General features: G+C 39.9%; 1 non-coding gene across 1 annotated transcript; it reads left to right on the plus strand.

Moving 5' to 3' along the window:
- Positions 1–9,578: 9,578 nt before the first annotated feature.
- Positions 9,579–9,693, plus strand: LOC136732704 (U5 spliceosomal RNA). Its single transcript, XR_010809987.1, has one exon. It is a non-coding gene; the product is annotated as a U5 spliceosomal RNA (small nuclear RNA).
- The last annotated feature ends 271 nt before the right edge of the window (positions 9,694–9,964 follow it).

Here is a 9,964-nt window from a genome sequence, read left to right on the forward strand (position 1 = left end):
ATGTGTATGTGCTTTGTGTGTTTATGTATATGTATAGTTTGAAGGTGATATAAGGTAAATGTCTATGTTTTGGCAATCATTTTAGAATTATATTTAAAAATGTAACAACAGATTTATCATATTCATGAGGATCTTTGGCTCTATACAGAGTGCCTCAAGCATCAGAAATCAGAAAGAAAGACTATTATAAGAAAAGTAATCCAAAATATACATTGAATAAACAGATGGATAATAATAGTAATACATAAATAGTCATGGTGTCTCCACAAGAAGAACCAGAATTTGTTTGTTAAACATCATGTTATGGACAAGCTCTGTCAAAAGTCAAATTCAAGGAAACGAAAGGCTAGAAGAGAGCCTGGTGCAGCCCTGACAGCCTGTGAAAGCAGGAGAATGTAAACAGTCTGGTGACATGTTACAGTCTTTCAGAAAATGTTTGGTTATTGGTGCCTAGCATATAATACCTGAAATGAAAGTCAAAGTAGACCATGGTTTTAAGATGAGTGATGTAGGAAAAGGGTAAGATACCGCAGAAGTATAAGATTACAACTATAGAATAAGTAAGCTCAAGTAATATAAAATGCTTTACAGGAGAAAAGTAAGAATGGAAAGGAAGAGTAAAAGAGAAGGTGTCCTAGGATTATGGGAATCATTATTGAGATCAATGGCCTATTGGCTAATATTTTGTTAGGTACATATATGACTTCAATAAACGAATAATGGAGTGACATCTGTATAAATATAAATAAAACATATTGATAAAAAAACCTGAATACATTTCTTGTAAGAAATTAAGAATAGGAGAAAGAATAGCTGTTAGAATGCAGAGCAATGTTAACCAAAGTTGAAGAGGGTTTGAGTAAGTTGACGAGGGTCTGAGTAAGTTGATAAGGCTTGGGAAGCAGGAAAAGGTGAGTTTGATGTGTGTGAGACAAATGTGCTGCCACTTTTAGCACAGAGAGCTTCTGATGGTGATTGAATGAAACGTGGGAAAATAAATAAACTTGATGTAGGATAAATGAATAAATAATTGAATGAGATATGAGCCGCAGAGACCTCCCACATTGGAAAGTGGACTACAGCAGATAATCCTCTCCTCTCCCAGGGCAGGGTGATTAAGTGGGGACGCGTGTGAAGAGTGCAGGTGGACCCAGGTGAGTTGTGAAAGAAAGAAGAAACAAAAATAATAAGGCACGCGTGCAAACAATCAAAATAATACTAAGTGAATAACAAATTAAACAATAAAGTGAAAGATAATCACAATCAAAATAATTCTATTTTTCCGAAGTGCTGAACTTTAATACAGTCTAGAAAGATTAATATTTTTTGTCTTGGGCTATATTATTATTACCATAGTTTTTCTATTGTATAAGTATCTTGGAGTAGAGGCATAGGTGGGCATGTGGGCAGAGGAGTAGGAAGGCCGGTCAAGCAAATAAGCTTGCTAAGGTACGCAGCAGCAGCAAGCAGCCCCACCATCCAGTCAGCCAGCCAGTCTGGCTGGCAGTGACTGAGTGGTTGACAGACGGCAAGCAACGGAATGTACGTGCTCTGTGATGTCATAGCAGTCAGCTGAGAGAGGCTCGTGATGTCATCGCTGAGCTGGCTGGCTGGCTGGCGGGCTGGCTGGCTCTGTGTGTGTGTGTGTTTGTGTGTGTGTCTGTTTTTCTGTTTGTCAGTCTGTCTGTCTGTCTCTCTCTCCCTCTCAATTCATTTGTATTGTCAAAAGCAATTGGACATACATACATTCATACATATATATATATATATATATATATATATATATATATATATATATATATACATACATACATACATGCTAGAAAGTCATTACTATGTTATCTTAAAGGCTAACTAAGCAGAACATATATCATTATCGAACAGAGTTCATAGGTCTATACATGGTATTAGGGAACAGGCACGTAGGTCATTCTGTTTGACATTGTCTCCAAGGTTCTCATTGTAAATAACAAAGAGAAATCAAACTACCTTATGGCCTCCTGACCTTCTAGCTTGACCTTATCTTTCTTAAGTATACAAGAGAGAAAAACAGTTGTGAGAAAAGAATTTCTAACTTTCCTTCCACACATACATACATACATACATACATACATACATACAAACCAGAGGCATGCAAAAAAATATAAAGAGGAAGAAAATGTTGTATAGCACATACAAAAGGGATGGTGATGAAACAAAATACATAGAATATGTTGAGCTGCAAAGAGATCTTAAGAGAGGGATCAGGAAAGCAAAGAGGGAAATAGAAAGAAACATAGCTCTTGGAGCTACAACCAATGCAATGAGCTTTTTTCAAAATTACAACAGCAAGCGGTCAATTAAGGAGGAGGTGAAACAGATAAAGGGCAAAAATGGAGGTATCTTGGAAAACGAACAAGATGTGGCAAATATTCTAAATGAGTATTTCACAGAGGTTTGTACAAAAGAAAAAACAGATGACATGCCACAGGTTGACAATCAATCCAGTCAAACCCTAAGAGAGATCAGGATAAATGAGGAGGAGGTACTAAAGGGACTAGCAGAATTAAAATCAAACAAATCACCTGGGCCAGATGGGATATTTCCAACAGTACTTAAAGAAATGAGGGAAATTATGTATAGGCCGTTAACTCGATTATTTCAAATGACACTTAGAACAGGGGATGTTCCCACTGACTGGAAGACAGCAAATTTCATACCAATCCACAAGAAAGGGGACAAAACTGAGCCAGGAAATTACAGACCAATCAGTCTCACCTGCATCACCTGTAAAATGTTGGAAAAAATGATTAGACAGAAAATAGAGGAGCATCTCAATGAAAACCATATTCTTGGAGATAGTCAACATGGGTTTAGACGAGGCAGATCATGTCTTACTAACTTAATACATTTTTTTGAACATGGAACTGCAGCTGTAGATCACGTGAAAGCATATGATATGATATACTTAGATTTCCAAAAAGCTTTTGATAAGGTTCCACACCAAAGACTGATCCTCAAATTGGAAGCTTTAGGCATTCAGGGTCATGTAAGTAGATGGATTATGAACTGGTTGATGTATAGGAAACAGATTAGAGGAGTCACTTCTAACTGGAGTGAGGTTGTTAGTGGAGTTCCACAGGGATCAGTACTAGGGCCTTTGCTTTTTCTAATCTATATTAATGATCTGGACTCTGGGATACTTAGCAACCTTGTCAAATTTGCAGATGATACTAAAATAGGTGGCTTAGCAGATACAATCTTGGCAGCACATGCTATTCAGAGGAACTTAGATAAATTCAGTTGTGGGCTGACACCTGGCAAATGAAATTCAATGTGGACAAGTGCAAGGTAATACATGCAGGAAACAAAAATGTCCACTATAATTACACTATGGGAGGTACAGATCTAGATGAAGTAATGCATGAGAAAGACCTAGGAATCTATGTGGATTCACTTTCTCCATCCAAACAATGTGAGGAAGCAATACAAAAGGCATACAGAATGCTAGGGTATATCGTCAAAAGTGTAGAATTTAAAACAAGGGAAGTAATGTTAAGACTGTACAATGCGCTAGACCTCATCTGGAATACTGTGTACAGTTCTGGGCACCACACTTCAAGAAGGATATTGCTGCTTTAGAGACAGTTCAGAGGAGAGCAACCAGACTTATTCCAGGTCTGAAGGGAAAGTCCTACTCGGAGAGACTGAGGGAACTGAACCTTTTCACCCTGGAACAGAGGAGATTACGTGGGGACTTGATCCAAGTCTTCAAAATCATGAAAGGTTCCTCAAACCAGAGGAGCTTTTCCAGATCAGCAGGGACACACGCACCAGGGGACAACAAATGGAAATTGGGCTTCAAGGCATTCAAGATGGAAAGTGGTAGAAGCTGAAAGTTTGGGAACATTTAAAAATAGACTGGATAGGATCCATGGATCACTTAGATATTAATGGACACCAAACGAGCATGATGGGTCGAATGGCCTCCTCTCGTTTGTAAACTTTCTTATGTTCTTATGTTCTTATGTTCTTATGAATGTTCCCTAAGCATGTTTCAAATGTTCCCTAATTTATGTTACAAATGTGCCTTAGCACCTCTCTCTCTCTCTCTCTCTCTCTCTCTGTCTCAATTCAGTGCATTTGTATTGTCAAAGCAATTGGACATGCATACATACATACATACATATATATGGAAAATAAACAATATGTGTACATCTCTGCATTAATGGTGCCCTAACAGATGTGCAAGTTACATGACAGACAGACAGACAGACACTCACACACACTTTCACACACACACACACACACACACACTTTCACAGACAGACAGACAGACACACACACACACACACACACACACACACACACACACTTGTATACCTGACACGTATAGAAGACTGGATAGGGAGATATAAATAGCAATGGGGAGACTCTTGTACTTGGTGTGGCTCTATCCATATAGTGGGGCCAGCAGCCACTTAGCAGGTGTAGCAATAGAAGCTCAGCCTGGGGAGACTGGATTTAGCATTTCCTCTCCATTTTGATAAGTATCCATAATCATTTCTGCAAAATACTTCTATGATACCTATGTATGTTTTTTACTTGTACTATATTATACTATCAAGTATCAGTGTACACATACAATGTGACCTGTTACATTAATACAGAGGCCACGGAAGGCCAGATCAGTAATAGCCACTGTCCCCTGATATTACACTTTTTTACAATCACTTTGGCACTCATTTCAGAACCTTGATGTCATTTTTCAAAACTCTAGACACAAAACTCACACCCGATGATCAAAATGCACATTTTTCAATTGCTTGGATACAATACACATCAACCTCAGATCATTTGTTCATTGAACTAAAATGATACAACTTAACGTCAAAGTATTACCATTTCAAAATGCAATTCACACATTACATCTGAGATCACTGTCTATTCATTTCATTACAAAGATCTAACTATCAATTGATACAGCTGCTCAAAATGATAAGTGACTGTTGCATTACTCTTAATTCATAGTTTTATGGAAACTGACGAACAGTATTCCATGTTTCGATCATGAAAGTTTCAGGATAATGAGATCCATTGACACCAATAACCGAGGAGCATGAACCAGTTGGACTACATTATCTATGGATGTAATATTTCATCATCATTCATCATCATGTAGCACTTTTCCACACCATGTTTTCAGTGTGGAAGGAAAGTTAGAAATTCTTTCTCTAATACCTGTTTTTCTCTCTTGTATACTTAAGAAAGATAAGGTCAAGCTAGAAGGTCAGGCCAGAAGGTAGTTTGATTTCTGCTTGTTATTTACGATGAGAATCTTGGAGACAATGTCAAACAGTATGATTGAAGTGCCTGCTCCCTAATCCATGTGTTGATCTATGAACTCTGTCCTATAATGATATAAATTCTGCTTAGCTAACTTTTAAGATAACATAGTAATGACTTTCTGATTATAACCAGCTCTTTGATTTTTGTGTATAAAAGCTCTGACTGTTAAAATGAAGGCAGAGCGACTTTGGGATCTTCTTGAGTCACTGTTCCTCTCCACGCTGCGTGTATTAAAGGCATTGCAACTAACGCTCCAACCTGGTTGAAGATGATTGTTCTTCCACATCAGATTTGACATTACTGTATGTATGCAGGCCCTTGTAATTGCTTTTCCAATACTGCCAACTGGTTATTGATGATTGATTTCACATTGTGGTACGAGTATCGAGTGAAATGAGTGCTATCCACCCCAGCAACACAGTGATAACATGGAGCCGGCAAGTCATCCAGGTCACAATAGAGGTCAAGCAGTGGGAGGAGGAAGACGTGGTGGTCAAAGGAATGGAAGGGGACATGCACCCCTTCTGAGAGGTGGTCGTGGGCCTCGTCATAGAGGAGGGCTTAGGCCTCACCAGAGAGGCAGCCATGGGCCTCATTTGAGAGGTGTTGGGGGAACGTGGTAGAGGACAAGGCCACGGACCAGACAGCGGCAGCAACAGCAAATAGTGTCCAGTGAAATCCGAGAAATAGTTGTAGAGCATGTTGTAAATCATGGCATGACCATGACTGAGGCAGCTACAATGATTCAATCAAACCTCAGAATCAACTCAGGATCAGCTGTGGCCTCAATCATCAGAAATTTCCGTACTGAGAAGCGGCAAGTCTTCAGCATGCACTAAACATTAGGCTACTCTCAATTGTCAAATGACTGTATACTGCATACCAATGTGTAGCACAGAGTATAGTGTGCCTTTTGAAAGAAATGCAGACAGAGTGAAGCAGCTGATGACTGAGTATGTTCAGGTATGTTCAGTTTCAAGATGCCTCTTGTGAAAAATGGTTGTGAGAACCTGAACCTGAACACAGGGCTGATGGAAATTTAGAAGTACAGTAATCAATCCTTTGTTTTGCTTTTTACACTAAGCCAGGTGAGGAACACTGCAGTTGACATTTTACTGTAGTTTTGTTCGTTTTTGTAGCTAATTATTTTTGCATGGATTCAAAGAAACCTATGGTGTGATTTGATTGTATTGCATCAATACATTTCAGATTTTGTTCAATGATTCCACTGTGTCTGTAGTATTCTCTCTACTAGTCCTTTTACAGTGATGTATTTATGTGTAGTACCATAATGAAACATGTATCACATATTTTGTACTACAATATTTAATGATTGTACGAACAACTACACAGTGAAACTATCGGTATCTTCTGTGTTACTATGTTACTATGGTATTTCATGATAAATGAGTTATTTGAACCAACAAGTCTGCAAGTGCTAGGTTTCTTTAAAGATATGAATGCACAATGCAATGTTTTGAACATTGGACAGCCTGTGTTACAAGTGATGACCGTTTTGAGTTTTGTGTCTAGAGTTTTGAAAAATGACATCAAGGTTCTGAAATTAGTGACAAAGTGATTGTAAAAAACTGTATATTCATCCTATTTAATGTGCTCTTTTAAAATGTACTTTTCTTTTTTATGTTGCCATTTCTGTTCTACCAATGTTTCAGTTGTTAGCCAAAGATTGACAGAGTACATCTCATACACACAGGCCAGACAGCAAAGATTTCTTTTTGAAATTCAATTACAAATGCTGCATGAACTCATCAATACGATTAGAGCTCCTGAAAGCAATATAACTAACTCACTCTACAGCATCTCATTAGCAGTGAAAAGAAACCAAGAAAGTTGTGACAGTCGACTGTTTACCACTATGTAACATCACCTTTTCTTTTAATAACACTTATTAAGCACTTGGGCACTGAAGACACCACTTGGTTAAGTTTAGCAAGTGGGATTTTCCCCCATTCATCCATTATGCATTTCCTCAGCTGCGCAACTGCACAGGGCCTTCGTTGTCTTAATTTGCACTTCATAGTGCGCCACACATTCTCAATTCGGAGACAGGTCAGGACTGCAGGCAGGCCATGCTAGCACCCGCACTCTCTGCCTATGCAACCATGCGCTTGAAATCTGGGCAGAATGTGGTTTGGCGTTATCCTGCTGAAAAATGCAGGTACGTCCCTGGAAAAGACGATGTCTGGATGGCAGCATATGTTGCTCCAAAATGTGTACATCTCTTTCTGCAAAAATGGTGCCCTCACAGATGTGCGAGTTACATGACAGACACTCATACACACTGTCACACCCATACACACACAAACACACACTTTCACAGACAGACACACGCACACACACACACACACACACTTTCACAGACAGACAGACAGACACACACACTTTCACACACAATCACTTTCACAGACAGACACACACACACACTTTCACACAGAGACAGACACACACACACTTACATACATACATACATACATACATACAGTGAGGGAAAAAAGTATTTGATCCCCTGCTGATTTTGTACGTTTGCCCACTGACAAAGAAATGATCAGTCTATAATTTTAATGGTAGGTGTATTTTAGCAGTGAGAGACAGAATAACAACAAGAAAATCCAGAAAAACGCATTTCAAAAAAGTTATAAATTGATTTGCATGTTAATGAGGGAAATAAGTATTTGATCCCCTATCAATCAGCAAGATTTCTGGCTCCCAGGTGTCTTTCATACAGGTAACGAGCTGAGATTAGGAGCACTCTCTTAAAGGGAGTGCTCCTAATCTCAGCTCGTTACCTGTATAAAAGACACTTGTCCACAGAAGCAATCAATCAATCAGATTCCAAACTCTCCACCATGGCCAAGACCAAAGAGCTGTCCAAGGATGTCAGGGACAAGATTGTAGACCTACACAAGGCTGGAATGGGCTACAAGACCATCACCAAGCAGCTTGGTGAGAAGGTGACAACAGTTGGTGCGATTATTCGCAAATGGAAGAAACACAAAATAACTGTCAGTCTCCCTCAGTCTGGGGCTCCATGCAAGATCTCACCTCGTGGAGTTTCAATGATCATGAGAACGGTGAGGAATCAGCCCAGAACTACATGGGAGGATCTTGTTAATGATCTCAAGGTAGCTGGGACCATAGTCACCAAGAAAACAATTGGTAACACACTATGCCGTGAAGGACTGAAATCCTGCAGCGCCCGCAAGGTCCCCCTGCTCAAGAAAGCACATGTACAGACCCGTCTGAAGTTTGCCAATGAACATCTGAATGATTCAGAGGAGAACTGGGTGAAAGTGGTCTCAGATGAGACCAAAATCAAGCTCTTTGCCATCAACTCAACTCGCCGTGTTTGGAGGAGGAGGAATGACCCCAAGAACACCATTCCCACCATCAAACATGGAGGTGGAAACATTATGCTTTGGGGCTGTTTTTCTGCTAAGGGGACAGGACAACTGCACCGCATCAAAGGGACGATGGACGGGGCCATGTACTGTCAAATCATGGGTGAGAACCCTAAGCCAGGGCATTGAAAATGGGTCAAATACTTATTTCCCTCATTAACATGCAAATCAATTTATAACTTTTTTGAAATGCATTTTTCTGGATTTTCTTGTTGTTATTCTGTCTCTCACTGCTAAAATACACCTACCATTAAAATTATAGACTGATAATTTCTTTGTCAGTGGGCAAACGTACAAAATCAGCAGGGGATCAATTACTTTTTTCCCCCACTGTACATACATATATATGGAAAAGAAACATTACAAGTATAAATCACAATAAGATGTAATAAAGTACAGATAAACAAAGTGTAATAAAATGTGATCTGTTTGAAAATGCAGGGACGTCACTGGAAAAGATGATGTCTGGATGGCAGCATATGTTGCTCCAAAATGTGTACATCTCTTCTGCAAAAATGGTGCCCTCACAGATGTGCGAGTTACATGACAGACAGACAGACAGACACTCACACACACTGTCACACCCACACACACACTTTCACAGAGAGACATATACACACACACACACACACACACACACACACACACTTTCACACAGAGACAGGCACACACACACACACACACACACACACACACATACATACATACATATGGAAAAGAAACAATACTTTTATAAATCACAATAAGATGTAATAAAGTACAGAAAAACTAAATGTAAGAAAATGTGATCTTTAATACACACAAATATGTATGGCTGGTCGGATGCGTCTTGGACTCGGGTTCCTCTTCATTACGTATAACGCTTTTGCCTTTTGCTAAAGCTTTCCGTGGAGGGGATCGTGGGTGAGTTTGTACCATTCTGGGGGGGCTCTGCCTTGTTGGGGCGGAGCTGTGATCCAGGTGAACAGCAGATCGGGCATAGGTGGGCATGTGGGCAGAGGAGTAGGAAGGCCGGTCAAGCAAATAAGCTTGCTAAGGTACGCAGCAGCAGCAAGCAGCCCCCCCATCCAGCCAGCCAGCCAGTCTGGCTGGCAGTGACTGAGTGGTTGACAGACGGCAAGCAACGGAATGTACGTGCTCTGTGATGTCATAGCAGTCAGCTGAGAGAGGCTCGTGATGTCATCGCTGAGCTGGCTGGCTGGCTGGCTCTGTGTGTG

The sequence above is a fragment of the Amia ocellicauda genome, unplaced genomic scaffold (assembly GCF_036373705.1).
Source record: "Amia ocellicauda isolate fAmiCal2 unplaced genomic scaffold, fAmiCal2.hap1 HAP1_SCAFFOLD_35, whole genome shotgun sequence".
Classification (NCBI taxonomy): Eukaryota; Metazoa; Chordata; class Actinopteri; order Amiiformes; family Amiidae; genus Amia; species Amia ocellicauda.